Source organism: Podarcis liolepis (genome assembly GCF_965112155.1).
Source record: "Podarcis liolepis genome assembly, chromosome: Z".
NCBI classification, from domain to species: Eukaryota; Metazoa; Chordata; class Lepidosauria; order Squamata; family Lacertidae; genus Podarcis; species Podarcis liolepis.
In genome coordinates this window covers 4090564-4107169 of record NC_139570.1, presented here as the reverse complement: position 1 = coordinate 4107169, position 16606 = coordinate 4090564, and the positions used below count along the sequence as shown (strand labels likewise).

Genomic DNA, 16606 nt, shown 5'->3' with positions numbered 1-16606 from the left:
AACCTTATGAAGAGGTAAAAGAATATGTAAATGATTGGTTGCACTATCGCCAAATTAATGAAATGTTTAAAGAATATTTAAAGAAACATGGATTTGGTTATACTAAGTCAAAAATTGAAATGGAAATATTAAATGACAAATTTAAAACATTGTCAAAAATGTATAAATTGCTGTTGGAACGGCATTTGAAAGATGAAGAGTTTAAGTTGGTTATGATACATTGGGCCAAAGACTTTGGTTATAATATACAGTGGTATCTCGGGGTACAGAAGCTTTGGGTTACGTGTTTTCAGGTTACAGACCCGCCGAAACCCAGAAGTACTGGAACGGGTTACTTCCAGATTTCGGTGTTTGTGCATGCGCAAACGCGCTAAATTGCGTCACGTGCGTGCACAGACACAGCGCTGTGGGTTGTGAACACTGCGGGTTGCGAACGTGCCTCCCGCACGGATCACGTTCGCAACCCAAGGTTCCACTGTACAGTTAAAGGACTGGGAGAAATTATGGAAAGAAGGAACAAAATTTACTGCATGCAATGCTTTGAAAGAAAATGTAATGAAAATGATGTATTGATGGTATATTACACCAGTGAAATTAGCTAAAATGTATAAAGTAAGCAATAAATGTTGGAAATGTAAGGAAAATACATTTATAAAAAAAGAAACCAGAAGCATTTTTACTTGGTATTGTAGGCACTGACATTAAAAGACAAGGGGGAAAAAACTGTTTTTTATATGCGACAACTGCAGCAAGAGTATTATTGGCACAGAAATGGAAGCAGGAAGAACTACCGACGAAAGAGGGATGGCAGATGAAATTGATGGACTACGCAGAATTGGATAAGATGACAGGGAGAATTCGAAACCAGCATGACCAGAAATTCTTGAAAGATTGGAGTAAATATACCAGTTATCTGAAAGACAATTGTAACCAACTGACTACGCTTGTAGGACCACAATAAGTTTTGTAAGGAGAACTATATGAAATATTGCAGAAAAGATTTATGAGAATGGATTTTAAGTTATGGATTATTAAAAGTAATAGTTAGGATAACAAATGTAAGATTAAGAGATGAGGTTTGAAAATCATTAGATGTGGTTGATGGAAGTCTCAAGCTAAAATAGCCAAAATGTTGCATAAGATGAGATGAGATGAGATGATATATGTTCTATTTGGAAAATATATGTAAAAACTAATATATTTACCCTTAAGTACCCCCAGAAATCCGCACTTGTGCTTGGCTTTTTTCTTATTATTGTTGGCTTTTGTTTTCATTTATATAATGAAAATGTCTTAGCTGCTTTCAGTGCCATATTTCTAGGGGGAAGGCGGGACACAGAAATACATTGAAAATAGTAAGTTTTGAATCAGCCTTGCCCAGACTTGAAAATGGCACCCTAACTCTGCTCATGTTGCACTTGCCACAGAACACGGCAGAATTCTTACAGGAGACAAAAGAAGACAGGAAGCCGCCTTATACTGAGTCAGACTATGGGTGCCCACTGGCGGAGGAAGAGGAGTGCGGGGGGAACGCACCGCCCCCAGGAGCGCAATCCTGGTGGGGTGCCATCGCGGCTGCTCCCCCTGCCCTCGCTGGGCGTCACGCCTCTGCAGGCGGCACCCCCCCGCCCCTGGGACGCACACCACATCCCTGCAGACAGCACACCATGCCCCCAGGACGCACGCCAGCCCTGCCCCGCCTGCTCTCCGCCCCCTGTTGCCGGAGCATGAAGCTCTGCCACTGTGGGTGGGTGCCTCTCACTCAGTACTGACATAGGCATGGCAGCAGCTCTCCAGGGTTACAGGCAGTGGCCTCTCCCTGGAGATGCTGGGGATTGAACCTGGGACCTTCTGCATGTAAAGCAGGTGCTCTGCCACCAAGCCATGGTCATTCCCTTGCTATTAAAATGCAGTTGTGCATGCAAAGCTCTCTCTGTGTGGCTGCTCTTGGAAGCTTAAGCTAGGGCACAATGCTGCGGCTAGGCTGGTGATAGGACAAAACTACTGCCAACACAAGACATTGTTGTTAACTCCTATATGGACTTCCCATTTGCTACCAGGCCATGTTCAATTTTTCATTTTTATTTTTTGCACTAGAACCATGTGAAGAACTGGGACTACCAAATCTGCCACTGGTTCAGACTCCGTGCTCTAGGTGTCTATGGTAGGTGCAGGATTCAACTGTGTGTTGTGCCCCCTCTAGGAAATGGCTCCAACACCTCCTTTTCCCATACCATGTAATTTTGCTCAGTGGGAGACAACTTCCATGAGGTTTTTAAGCAGAAGTAGGATGGCCATCTGTCATGTAGAATCTAGTTGAGATTCCTGCACTGCAAGGGGTTGAACTAAATGACCCTCAAGGTCCCTTCCAACTCAACAAGTCTATGATTCTATGATTCTATGTTGGTAGGGTGTGTGTGAATGCTACAGTTCCAAGCATTTGGGTTAGGTGGACTCTCCTTCGCTGGAGGCGATTAAGTAGAGGTTGGATGGCCAGCTGTCATGGATTCTTCAGCTGCAATTGCTGCATTGCAGGGGGTTGGACTAGATGACCCCTTGGAGTACCTTCCAACCCTACAATTCTAGGATTCTCTGAAGGGTGGGTTCCCTAGCCCTGCCTTTCCTCTTGTGGGTTTGCAACAAAAGAGGTGGCTTGTGAGTGTGTGGGCTCCTTATTTTGCATGGTCTTCAGTCTTCAATCAGAGGCGCTGTTGCCACCTGCTGGTAAGCAGAATGGAAAGCAGGCGAGGGGGGTTGGCAGATTGGGAGGGAACCTGGGAAGGAGCCAAAAGCAAGTCAAGGATTACTTCCCTTAGACTTGGGTGGGCAGGCTCCCTGCTTGCAGGATCTATTCTTAATGTTGTTAGCTAGAGTGCCAAGATAAACGAACCTGAGCCAGGTACAAAATAGCACCTCATGCCAAGCAGACGTACACGAATAATTAAAGGAACAAGGGTGCCCCTCTCTGGATGTACGACGTAATCAGCACAAACAAACACAGAAGTCCTTCCCCACAAAAATCCATTCCTGGTCCCTCTCCTGTCCCCACCCCTAACTCTATTAAACAACTTACCGTGATTTGGTGGTGGAGGTGAGGAAGTTTTTAAAGTTGCTGCTATTTTCCTGATGAATCGGAAATCTTTGCAGTGCTGCTCTAAATCCTCCAGAGTTCTCCCTGTAGTTTCTGCTCTACATCAGTTTCACCCAAGAACTCCCATCCTCACTCTGGAGCAGCCTTTCTCAAACTCTGGTCCTCAAGTGTTATTGAACTACAGCTCCCACCATCCCTGACAACTGGCCTTGCTGGTTAGGAATGATGGGGGTTGTAGTTGTGTAACACCTGGAGTCCCAGGGCTAATAAAAGCTGCTCTGGACCATGAGCTGTATGCCTGGCTGGGGTTGATGGGAGCTGCAGTCCAACATCTGGAGGAAAGCAGGTCAGAGAGGTCTGGGATGGAAGCTCTCTGAGCTATAGAGGGGCATATGAGTGAGTGTTTTGGACTACAACTCCCATCAGCCCCTGCCAGCATAGCTGGGCTAAATAAGACTGATGAGCTTTGAGAAGGAGCAGCCACCATCTGCCTATGAATATTTTGAACACCAGTGGAGAAATGTTAGGCCTGTGAGATTATATGGCAGCCTGTTGCCCTTGAGTTATTGCTGGAGTGTAACTCCCGATCTCCCTGCCCATTGGACATGCTGGCTGGGACTGATGGGTTCTGGGATTCCAACAACCTCTGGAGACCCATAGGCAGAAATCTGCTCTGAGACAGTGGAAGAGACCACCACAAAAGCCAGAGGTTGCCCAAAGATTTGCATGCAGCTCTGGACAGAGTTGCGTGTCTCTGGTAATACAGCTGCAGCTGTTTTTTGCGGGGGACATCCCTGCCCCAGAGTCACCCCACTGAGTGGGAGGAGCTTTCAACCCACTGTGATGGTCCAGGCGCAGAGAGATACCACAAGCAGAAGGTGCTGGGTCTCCCAACTCCACAATGTATTTTATTTCCTCCACCACCATAACTGCAGCAGTACCTCATTCAATATGTTCAGTTGAAGGGAGACAAGAGAGCAAGCAGCCCAGATCCACCAGCTTCATCTATTTGCCCCTTGGAACCTGGAACCTTTTGAAAGCATCGCCCACATCTAACCACCTAGTTTTTATAGGGTTAAGAACACAAGAAGAGCCCTCCTGGATGAGGCCAATGGCCCATCTTGTCCAGCATCTGGTTCCCACCATGGCCAGCCAGATGCCCCAATGGGAAACCCACGAGCAGGACCCAAGCACAGAGCCCTCTCCCCTCCTGCAGTTTCCAGCACCTGGGATTCAGAAGCAACGCTGACTCCAACTTCAGAGGCAGAGCAGAGCAGAGCTTCCATCATGGCTAGTAGCCCTTGGCAGCCTTCTCCTCCTCCATGGATTTGCCCAATCTTCTTTTAAAGCCATCTAGGCTGGTCACCTCCTGCAGGAGTGAGTTCCATAGTTCAACTATGCATTGCATAAAGGACCTCTTAAAAATCTGTCCCGCATCTTCCAGCACTCAGCTTTGTTGGATGTTCACAAATTCTAGTCTTATGTGCTCTATCCCTTTCCTGTGGGACACTGCAGCTTTTCCACAGGGAGTGTTGTCCATGCTGCACCTGCACAAGGTATCAGCTCTCCTTCTCCTTTACATCTTCAGGTGAGGCAGTTGAAGTGCTTGACTGTTGCCTTGTCTTGGTAATGGACTGCATGAAATTCTGATAAGACTGAGGCATTGTTAGTGGGCGGTTCCCTAGACTGGATGGATAGGAGTCTGCCTGCTCTTGAGGAGTATAGATCCCCTTTGAATGAGAATCTACATAATTTGGGGGTTCTTCTGGATCCTTTCCTGTTGCTTGAGGCTCAAGTGACCCCAGTGGTATGGAGTGCTTTCCATCAGCTTTGGTTGTGGCCCAGCTGCATCACTATCTGGAGAGGGACAGCCTAACTTCTGTTATCTATACTCTGGTAACCTCTAGGTTAGAATACTGAAACATGTTATACATGGGGCTGCCTCTCAATATGCTTCAGAAACTTCAGGTGGTGCAGAATTTGGCGGCCAGGTTGCTCACTGGGGTAAGACGATTTGAGACTATTACACTCATCCTGGCCCAACTGCACTGACTGCCAGTTCTATTCCAGGTCCAATTCAAAGTGCTGGTTTTGACCAATAAGGCCTTAGAGGGCTCAGGACCACAATACCTCAAGGACTGTCTCTCTTCATATGAACCAACCCAGACCCCGCGGTCATCATCTGAGGTCTTTCTTTATGTGCCCCTTCCATGAGAGGTCCGGAGGGTGGCAATACTAGAACAGGCCTTTTCTGTGGTGGCTCCCCTCTTTTGAGATGCTCTCCCCAGAAAGATGCCCCTGATGCATTCATTACATATCTTTAGGCACCAGGCAGAAACATTTCTTTACTTACATTGATTAACAATTGATGGTCTTTTAAATGTGCTGTCTGTGGGAGGGGGTGAGTTATTGGTTTTTTTCTGTTCTAGTATGTATTTTGTGTTCTTGTTTTGTATTTTTATGTTGTGAATCACTCTGTGCTCTTCTAGAGAAGGGCAGTATGAAAAATTAATAAATAATCGCAGCAATAATAACAACCAGCAGGGGGAGTGCTTGCTCCTCCAAAGTTACTTCGTGGCAGTGGCAAGGATTTTCCACCATTCCAGGTACTGTAGTTGTTTTTAAAAACACAACCCAAATCAAAGCAGTTTTTCACCTTAAGCAACACATCGTGTCTGTCCCAAACCTGGAGTGATTGCCAGCCCCACATATTAGATCTGGGTGGAGTGGCAGGTAATCTTTCTGCAAGGAAGCCTTATTCCACCTAGTGCAGTCCACATGTTTGGGACTGTAAACTCCCCCCATCAGCTGAAATGCAACCTTGCCAAGTTGGAATAGCTACTTTAAGCCATATATTTCACCCATACATATCTTGGAAGGGTCAGGCAAATTGATGGGACATGACAGGATTCTCCCCGAGGAAATCATGCGCTTTAAATAAGTGCTGTGTGATTGTGCTCTCTGAGCTAGTGACTGGATCCCAAACCCCCAACCTTCCTCCTCCCCCCTCACCCAATCCAATGCTGTGGTGACCAAACAACAGCACCAGCAACCACCCAAGAACCTCCTTACACATTAGAGTGTGTCTCTGATCATGAACCCAGCTGATCAGTAATTACCTGCTTGAAGCGCTCAGCTCACAGTCCCATCTCCAAATAGCATTACAATTTTTTTTTACTGGGGCTGCATGCAACAACCATGTATTTAAAACGCATGACTTCCCTCCAAATAACACTTGGAATTGCTGTTCATTAAGGGTGTTGGGAGCTGTAGCTTTCTGAGGAAAGTGGAGTTAGTTCTGAGAGAGAGGCAGAGGGGTCTGAGCTGAGTTTTGAATGCTGTAAGCTAACAGCACCTGGGGGTGCAAGGGTGCATCTGAAGAGATGATGTGGGAATAGTCGATTTGCTTTGTTGGAGCAGGAAGAAACTGCTCCCACTTATGCCGACTGTGTGCATTTGCACAATAGCTTCAGACATTAGAGAACTGGCTTAAGCCTCCAGTAGGCCGCATCTTCCGAACCCAGGTGTGCACTGTGACTGTGATCTTCTATACCACCAGGGGGAATAAACACCACAATGCAGCGCTAGATGCTAGAATGTCATGGACACCAATGTAGATGGCTCTGGTAGAGGAGGAGACAAATTCATGGAGGAGAAGGTTATCAATGGCTACTAGCCATGAGGACTATGCTCTGCCTCCGCAACCAGAGGCAGCAAATGCTTCTGAGTACCAGTTGCTGGAGCCACAGGAGGGGAAATGGCTCCTGTGCTTGAATCCTGATTGTGGGCTTCCCACAGGCACCCAGTTGGTTACTGTGGACAGAGGCTGACCTAGGCTCCCTTGTGCCCTTAACAAGGAGCTGCCTTGGGGCAGATCTACACTCTTTTTTTTTAACATTAACAAATAGTTAAGGAATGGTTCTGATAACCATATAGCTACCTGACATTCTTTTTCAACGCTCACAATGCATTGCTGAAGTGTGACACCAGAGGGTGCTGCAGAGCTATCCTGTACCAGAAACTGGGTAGACCATGTGGAAACACAAAAGAAGGCAAAGCAAAGAGGACTCTTCGTGACTTGATGTTTTAGAATGACATTTCTAATATTGTTCTAATAACATTTAAAAGGTGAGTGTAGATCTAGCCTTGGTGCCTCCAAAGCCTGTAAATACCATGGACTAGAAACTTAACAAGTTTGCTTTTCAGCGCTTTTTGCACTCCGACAGTGACTTTCTCCATGGCCATTAGGGTCTGCTCTGCTTCTCCTCCTCCTCCTCTTGTCAGTCCATCTTCCTTCCTGCCTTCCTTCCTCATCATCTCTGTTTGCTGCTTTCCCTTCTGCTTCCCCCCTCCCATTTTCCTGCCCTGTAACTCTTGCCCCTCACAGGAGGAGTGCGAAGATGAACAGGTTTCATTGCCACTGTGAACCAGAGTGGAGAGGTATGTTTTGTGCACACACACCCTGGGCCAAAGCCTAGGTACACCCCTGACTGTGAAAACAGATTGCTAGACTAAATGGACCATTGGCCTGATCCAGCAGGCTCTTCTTGCATTCTTCCTCTCAGCCTGGTGAGCTCCAGAGGTTTTGGACTGCAACACCCATGATCCCCCCTGTCCTATGGTGTTAACGATGGTGGGACTCATTGGATTTGTAGTATAAAAGACTGGATTAGAACCACTGCACAAAATGGTTGCATTAATCGGCTGGCTGAAAGATCAGCAAGGAACTCAACCACAAAGCCACCACCCTCTTTGTTTCAGCTCCAAGGCCTGCCCCTCTCTCGTCTCCATTCATAAGCCTGCGATTTTAAGAGGCTGAAAAGACAGGCAGCGATTGCTTGCCGCCCCAGGGGTTTTTAGAACCAGCAAGTGTTGGGGATGGGTGGCAATGTGTACATGGGAGGACTTGGCTTTATGTGCCTGGATTGCTCCGAAAAAGGCATAGGAGTTCCCACAAAGTGAGCAGAACGTAGGTAGAAGCACGGCTTCCAGGACCCAAGCCAGTGACTGGTGGGAGCTGCAGCTGGGAGAGCAGGAGCGGAATGGCTAATTAAAAACCAAACAACTCAATGTGATTTTCCTATTTGCTGAAGCATCTTGTGGTTATTACAACAGTGTTTTTTTTGGCCCAGCAGGCAGCAGGAAACTTGGATGGAAGGGAGCAAGCCATCTGGGCTTCAGTGAACACACTCTCACAAGGCCGTGCTGGAGAAAGTGGGGGGGGGGCAGAGGCTTTTTTCTCCCCACAGAACTCGCAAAGGTGCTTCATTTAGCAGCAGAGGAAGAGCTGAGCCGCTTCGGAGGCACAACGCAAGAGATCAGCATAATAAGGAAGGATGGGGAGACAAGTTCAGTTCAGTCCACGTTTTAAATGCAGAGCGACCTAATTCACGCTCCCTGAAACAATACGCAACCCCAAGCACAGCTGCCCTTTGAAATTTGCACTTCCAAATATTGCGCGGCAGCTGTCCAACTAAAAAAAGTGCACATATTTTTAAAAAACACATATATTAGTGAAAATAACCAGCAAGCATGTGTTACACCAGGGGAATGTGTATAAGAAGGGTGCTAAAATGCTGATGAATTTTCATGAGGACTTAAAAATGTGAAAATATGAAAATTAAGACTAGGAAAAATAAAAGAAAATGAGATAAAATGAAACTGACAGATCTGTCCATTCCCCATCCATTCACCAAGGAGGAAGAGGTGGGAATTTTAAGCATGAGTTAGGAGTCCTGACAGGGGCCAATATTACAAGGATCCCAACTGTCTACCAGACTTTTTTGGAGCATGCTGGAACATGCAGCCACACAAGACGAAGCTGGAAGACAAAGGGCTCTTTGAAGCTCTGACCCTGAACAGGTACACGGAACTGGAATGGGGACCCCAGACCCAAAGGCTGAATGTGGCTGCCTCATTCCTTCCTACCTGGCCTCTGAGACTTTTCACAAGTCCGTGCCCCTCACAAACTCTTTGTCAAGTGCTTTCACTCAGCTGCAACATGTTCATGAACTGTGATGATGATGATGATGATGATGATGATTTAAGGCTAAGCAGTGCTTTTCTTCTAGAAAAATGGTGCTGGTCCTCACCATTAAGTTGATACAGTAAATGCCACACTTTAAACCAGTGCTTTTACTTCGGGGGGGGGGGGAGAGTGCCAGTACTGCGTACCCTTGAATACCCCCAGAAAAAAGCACTGAGACTAAGGCGTAAACCCTATACAAATCTGGGATTCCCTAAGACAGCTGGATGTAACTCCTGCAGCCAAGCTGGTGACAAACCTATACCTCTGCACCACATCAGCAAGGCAGAGAATGGAAGTCTTATCACGTGGGCAGCCCAGGATCTCCAGACACGCCAGGCTTGTGCCCCAGGGAGGTCACTTCAGCGCTGCTAATGCGGCAGTTTGACTTCACCGCCAGAGGCGCACTCCATTGTCTCTTGAGAGTCGAGACAGACGGATGCCAAGAACATCACTCAGAATTCAGCTCCCTTGTGTCCAATAGTCCCTAATCCCAGGTAAAGTGATCACGGGATCACAGCTGAACTTGCCAACGCAGCATGTAGTAATGAGGGGCTAGTTTCTGCTTCCACCCTCAATTCATTTACTCTTGAGTTCTGGGACAGTCCCCCCAACATGCTGTTTCCTGGCTTATTAAAGAGATTTTATACCCCACCAGGGCAGAGTATGGCATAAAATAAATTAGGGTTGCCTTATTTTTGGGCAAAGCTGTTGAGCTTTTTTCAGTTTTGCCCAAAGCAGCTGAGCTGCCATATGTCCAGAAATTCCCAGAAAAAATTGTCTATTTCCACCCAGACACTGCTTCCGCCTGCAGCATTCCAGATATATCTGGGAAATTCCTGACATACGGCAGTCCTTATGGAACTTCCAACATATACCGTATTTTTCGCTCTATAGGACACACTTTCCCCCCTCCAACATTAAGGGGAAATGTGTGTGCGTCCTATGGAGCGAATGCAGGCTCCTTGGCTTCAGCGATAGCAATGTGAAGCCTCCGAAGGGCAGAGGGAGTGCTCCCAGTCCCACCAGGAGATGCTGGGGACTGAACCTGATGCCTTCTGCATGCTAAGCAGTTGTTCTACCACTGAGCTATGGCCCTAGTTCACAATATTGCTGTCAGGATAAAATGGAGAAGGTGGAGGCTGAAGTGTGTATGCTCTGTGGAGGAAAGGTGGGATAGAAGTATAAGAAGGAATAAAGTATGTAAACTAGCCTATAAGTAAATAAACTACAGTATATTTTTAACTTACTCTCCTAATAATTTGTATATAAATGATAAAAGTGGTATATAAATTTTGTTAAATAAAAAAAAGAGGAAATGTTCAGACTTTCAAACAGTATGTTATGCCTGAGCCTTCATTGCTGAAACTCCCAAAAGCATTTTCATGCTCACAAACACCTGATGAAGGAACCATTGTGACATAACCCATTCAAGCAGAGTCGAGGGGCAACAGGCTGTCAACAGTGGCAGTAGTTGGGGGGGGGGGCTCCCATCTATTCAAAAGCCACAGAAAGTCTTTTCCTACTGCCTGAGGAATTACTCCCTTCTTTAACGTTCATAATTGCTGGATCGTTTTAACAGGACTGGAACTAACATTTGCTTGGATTTGGCACCATTGATAGGGAACTGCCTGCTGCGTCCTCCGCTTTGAAGTCACCCTAGACTTTGGGCCTCCAGCACCTTCTTCAGCATGTCCAACCCATCTAAGAGGCGTATGATACTGGTGTTCCACTGGGTTAGGAAGAAGCCCCTAACAGAGAAGCCGTGCTCCACCATCTCGGCCAGACCTTCTGCCTCTGCACCGGCTTGCAACACTCCTCACATTTCACCCTACTTCACCAGGAGCAAGACACAACACGCTCCGCTCAGGAGGTCCAGCAGGCACAAGGTGCTGTGATTGTCGAATCTCACCGACCCCAAGTTTTTAAGATCTGTCATTAGCACCGTTGGCCGGAAGAGCTTGCAGGTGTGGCAAGCAAAAGAAGACTCCAGCAGGAACAGGAAAAGGGGTGAGGGCTAGAGGCAAGAAGGCTCCAAAGCTATTTGCAGGGTGGGATTGCTTTGGAAGATGCCTTCTCACAATCTCTACCCTTGAACCACATAAGGACATAAGAAGTGCGTGCTGGATGAGGCCACATTGGCCTGTCTAGTCCAGCATCCTGTTCTCACAGTGGCCAGCCAGAGGCCTGTGGAAACAAGAGCATTCTGTATTCCCTTCCTGCATCTTCCAGCAACTACTGTTCACAAACGTTACTGCTGCTGACTGTGGAGGTAGAGCATAGCCATCGTGCCTAGTGGCCATTGATAGCCTTTCCTGCATAAAACCATCCAAGTTGGTGGCCGTCACAGCTTTCTGTGGGATTGAGCTTCCAGAGGGGTAGCTGAGCATGCCTGCTGCAGGAAAAACAGGCATTAAAAGCACATTTCTCCCAAAGAATCCTGGGAATTGCAGTTTGTAAAGGGTGCTACAAATAATAATAATAATAATAATAATAATAATCAAGCAGTATTTAAATTCTATGGAATAAATAAAAATCATATGAGTGCCCAACTATTAAAGGCACAGGGCTCCATCCCCTGAAGCCAAGATGGCCTTCTGCACATGCCCAGAGGCTGCCTGTTCTTCTCACTCTTGCCCAGGCCATATATTAGCGGCTGTTTGGAGGCCAATAGGAACTGCTGCCGCTGCAGCAATGGTGGAGGCACCAGCAGAATGCCTTTATGAGCAGCTGTCTGGGGGACTTCCGGGTTGGTGCCTCCGGCAATGGCGGAGTTCCTCTGATCGGGAGGAACTTGCACCGTGGGAATTTGGGTCTGTACCGCCGCGGCGAAGGCGGAGACCCGTAAAAATCACAGGTGGGAGAAGCCTGTGAACGTGGGATTCGGCGGGCACCTTTTGCGCCTCCCCTACTCCCGGGGGAACCCGGTTTCGGGGATCCGGATTGACGTGGGGTGAGCGGCGCGGTGCTTCGAATAGCTGTTGTCGGAGAGCATTGACTTTTTCCTGTGGACAATTTGACTCCAAAGTAATTACCCGTGAGTAGAGCTGAGATGGGAGAATCGGATTTTAAAAGTTTAATTTGGCATCGAAACGGGGGAGGTTCAAAACAGGAAGTCCGCCTTCCCTACTTGTAAACAGACTGAGGCAAGGAGGCTGTAGGCTGAAGTCTTGGAAAGCCTTTTGTAAAAGCCTAAATTTCCATCGGTAAAGAGCACAAAACCCCCCTTGGAGGCAGGAGAAGGGGGGGAGTTGTGGACTAAGTATGCCTGCAAGAGAGAGTGAAGGGAGATAAAATAAAGCCGCTCTGACCCTGGAAACGGGCTGCTAGTGGACTGACGTTTTGGAATGTTCATTGACAGCACTTAGAACGTTCCTTGACAGCTAGCAAAGGAAGAGAAATACATTGTTTCTATTGTCTCCGGCTGCTTCTAAAAAGGAGTAAAAAGTAACTGAAATCTGAAATTAACTTTGGACTGTATGAGTTGTGTTTAAAGGGGACATTGTTTTCCTCTAGTGGAAATCTCTGAAATTGGTTACTTTATAAGAGCTGGGCTAGGGGGATTTCCAGCTGCAAGATAAAAACTGCAAGACTCTGAGATTGACCTTGAATTTCTCAAGTGTTATGGTAAATGGAAAGAAAAAAACCAGGTGAAATGTCGACAGAAGAGGCCTTAGTGGTCACTTTAGTGAAAATAAACGATTCGTTGGAACAGCTTCACAGGAAAATAGACAATCTGGGACAAAAGGTGAACACCAACATAGAAACCATTCAGAGATCGATACAACTGGAGTGTGAGAGAGCCCCATCCATTCAAAGGCAATTTGATGTGACATCTGTTATGATGGAACTTAAAGGAAAACAGAAGAATTTGAGGACAAGAGCCCTACCTGAATGGGGAAAGGAAAGCCTGATAGAGCTTCAGGAAGAGACTGGACTAACATCGGTTGAGAAAGAGAGGTTTTTGGGGGCCAGTATGACTACCAAAAATGTGAATCTATTTAAGGGTAACTGTGAAGGACGTTGGATTGAAGAGAAGAGGGATTGGGATATATGGATAAATCTGAAGTTGCTATTGTTGGGCCGAGTCATTGTGGTAGGGTTGAGGGTTGCTGTGATGCCGGGGATGTTGCTTTTGTTTCAAATAGTGCAAGTTTTGGATGGGATGGATTGTATCAGGAGGTGGCAGAGGGATGTTTTTGGAGTTGTTTGGCAGGGCAGGAAGCCTCGAGTAAAACTTAAGATATTGACGGATGCTAAAGAAGGAGGTGGACCTGCCCTGCCAGACCCCTAAACTTTGTTGTGAATCATCTGCTCTTTGCTGGCTGAGAGAATGGTTGTCTCCTGGAAGCACAGAAGTATTGGATAATGGCAGAAGAAGTTGATGGACTAGATAGAATTGGCGGAAAAGACTGGCAAGATCCGAGACCAGGGAGAAGAGTTGGTGGAAGAAGACTGGGAAAAGTTTAAAGATTATTTATAGAAATATTGTAAAATTAATGAATGTTAGAAGAACGTTGGAATGAAGTTATATGGCTTCAGTAGAAATGTTATAAGGAATTAAGTATAAATAGATTAATAGCGTATTAAAGGAAAATAAGGTTAAAATGTGTTAAGATAATTATAGGATAGAAAATAGGGGAAGATGGATAGGGATGGGAATTAAGTATAAATAGATTAATTGAGCTTTAAAGGGAAAAATATGGTTAGAATGTGTTAAGACAATTATAGGATAGAAAACAGAGGAAGATGGAAAGGAATTGCTGAAACAATCAATAGAAGTGGAATACAAAAAGGGAGGTGTGAAGAGGTCGAGGAAATAAGGGAAGGAAAGATAAGATGTTGAAATTGAAATTTTAAATGGTTTTTGTGTTGTTTTGTCTTGTTTGTTTCTTTTATTATATTTCTTTTTTATTATGTATTGTATTGTATTGTATGCTTTTTTCTTTTTTGGCTTTTTTGTAGTGTTGTATTTAATTTGTTGGAAATTTAATAAATATTATTTTTTAAAAAAATATATATATGAGCAGCTGCCTGGAGCAGGCTTAGCACGGCTGCACTCCAGCCAGAGCCCATTCCAGACCTCCAGCTGGAAGTTGCGCAACAGCACCTAAAGGTCTGCACTGGAGGCAGTCTGCATTCAGCAGAAGCGCTCGATCTGTTGCAAAGTCATGCAGGGCAACCAAGGAAGCTGCAGCCCAGCTGTTGCAAGGCTTGTCAAAAGTGGGGAGCAGGAGCCAAGGCTTCTGTGGGCAGGGCTGCAGAGGGTCAGAGAGAACTGGAAGCCCCACACTGACCCCAGGAAAGGGGATAATAAGCTGTTACATACCAATCCTTGTGAGGCATTTTCTTGTCTGTGGCATGGTGTTCCTCTTATTTACCTATTCCCTGGGCCGGAATAGGTAAATAAGAGAAACTCTGGGCATGCACAGGATGTGTAGCTCCGCACCTGGTGCCTAGGACTAGACGGTGAGTCTTTGAAGGGACCCTACTAGATAGGCTTGCCATATTTCAAATAGTGAAAATCCGCACACAAGTTTTTGAGCTATTTTAAAGAAAATTCACCATAGCCTACACTTCCTACATGGGTTGCCATATGTCTGGATTTTCCCAGACATTTCAGTGATTTTCACCAGGACACTGTTTCCGATGGGCAAATCCTAGCTACGTCCAGGAAATTACTATGCCTAAGCCCTGACACATTTTTTTTAAAATACAAAAAAGAAATTAGTCGCTGCTTCAATTGCTTTTTTTTTTTAATAGAAAGTGCAGAGCATAACTTCTCCTGGAATCCACGGCCTCGGACCTGGAAGGCATCCCCACCCAATTCCTCAAGAGTGAAGAACCACTGAAGTGTTTCTGTCGTGAGAGAGAGGTTCTCTTCGCATGCTCAGATGACCTCTTTTTAGATGACTTCTGCCCCTATTCCTGCACTGGAAGGCTCTGGGGAGAAAACCAGTTCCTGCAGAGGGCAGAGCCGTGGCTGTAGTTAGGTCAGCAGGTCAGATGCAGAAGGCGACCTGGGTGGTGGTATCTTGATCGGGTTCAGGCTCAGCCCCCGCCCCCGCCCCCCCGGCTCCGCTGGTTAATTAGTTGCCCTCTGTGCTGGGCTTAGCATCCTCTCAGTGCAACCAATTACTGCTGGGATAATTAAATTTAATGCAGCAGTTTGTTATCTAAATGTCTCTAATTGCATCTAAGCGGCAAAGAAATGGGTTTTGGTGCAGCCGCTGCCTGGAGAACTGAGTCCGTAAACCCACTCCCCAAAACACGCACACTAACTCTTTGGAGAAGTACCCTCACTGGACTCTTAGGTGGGAGGCTGGTTCAGGCTAGGGCTGCTGGGGGCAGGGAATGGTTTGGATGTGGGTGCCACACAGCAGTGGGGTGGAGGGTAACATTATTATTAATCGATTAATTGGCTTTATATTCCACCACGTTCCTCCAAGAAGCTTGAGATTGTGTCCATGGTCCCACTGTTGTAAACAAAAATTGCCCTTTTCCCTTATAGGGTATCCAAGAGCCCATATAGAGTCCTTACATAGGTTCCCTATTGGTAGGAGAGAATAACAGAGGCCAACCAGAGAATATTGAGAAGCAAAGCAGCTAGTAAGCCTGGTCTTTATTGATCTGTTGCAACAGGGTCCTCACTCACCACAACGCAGGAGGAGGAGGAACCCAGAACAATGGCGCGCAAGGCCTTATATGGACTTTTGAAATTGCCACCCTGTAGATCAAGACCACCCCCAGAAACATCATACATACATCACAGAAGGGGTGTAACCTAAGACCACCCCTCAAGATACATCACACCTACATCACAGAAAAGGCAGTCTAAAACAGAAATTTGAATATTGGTTTTCTCCTGTTGTTATCTCCTGTCTGGCAGGTTACTTGATTGGATTGCCTGGGGAGCCTGGCCATTCTTTTGTAGTGATAAATACTTAGTTCCTGGGCCAGGTCACAGGCTCACACCCTATTCATATCTTAAATGTGTCCTTAAGACAGGATTTGTGAGGAAAGAGACAATGGGGAGGTTTCCCACTTTGACCTTGCAGAGAAAACATTTACTCAGTTTAGGAATCAAAAAGGTTCCAGGTTGGCCTTCCTGTGCTGATCTATATATGTGCTTGGCTGGTACACTTATGAACATTACAATATATCTAAGACCATAAAATTCCTATCACACCACAACCTCATTTTATCCCCACAACAACCCTGTGAGGTTTGCTGTGCATTTACCACTAAGGTACTGTCCCTTCCTAAATATGAATGTAGGAGGCCCAAACAACATGTGGTGTGAGTCTTGTGCTTGAAACAAATGTGCTTTAATTGGCTGCTTCCACTTTGGAGAAGTAATGGTGCTTCCCATCCAGAATATTGCCTATTTCAGTGTTTCCCAACCGGTGTTCCGCGGCACACGAGTGTGCCGTGAGACGTTGCCTCGTGTGCCGCGAGATGCCTGGAGGGAGGCGGGCGAGTCGGGCGGC

General features: G+C 46.3%; 1 long non-coding RNA gene across 1 annotated transcript; it reads left to right on the top strand.

The window, feature by feature from the left end:
• The first annotated feature begins 11081 nt into the window (after positions 1–11081).
• Positions 11082–15291, top strand: LOC310698944. Its single transcript, XR_014521847.1, has 2 exons — positions 11082–11126; positions 14880–15291. It is a non-coding gene; the product is annotated as an uncharacterized lncRNA (long non-coding RNA).
• Positions 15292–16606: the final 1315 nt, after the last annotated feature.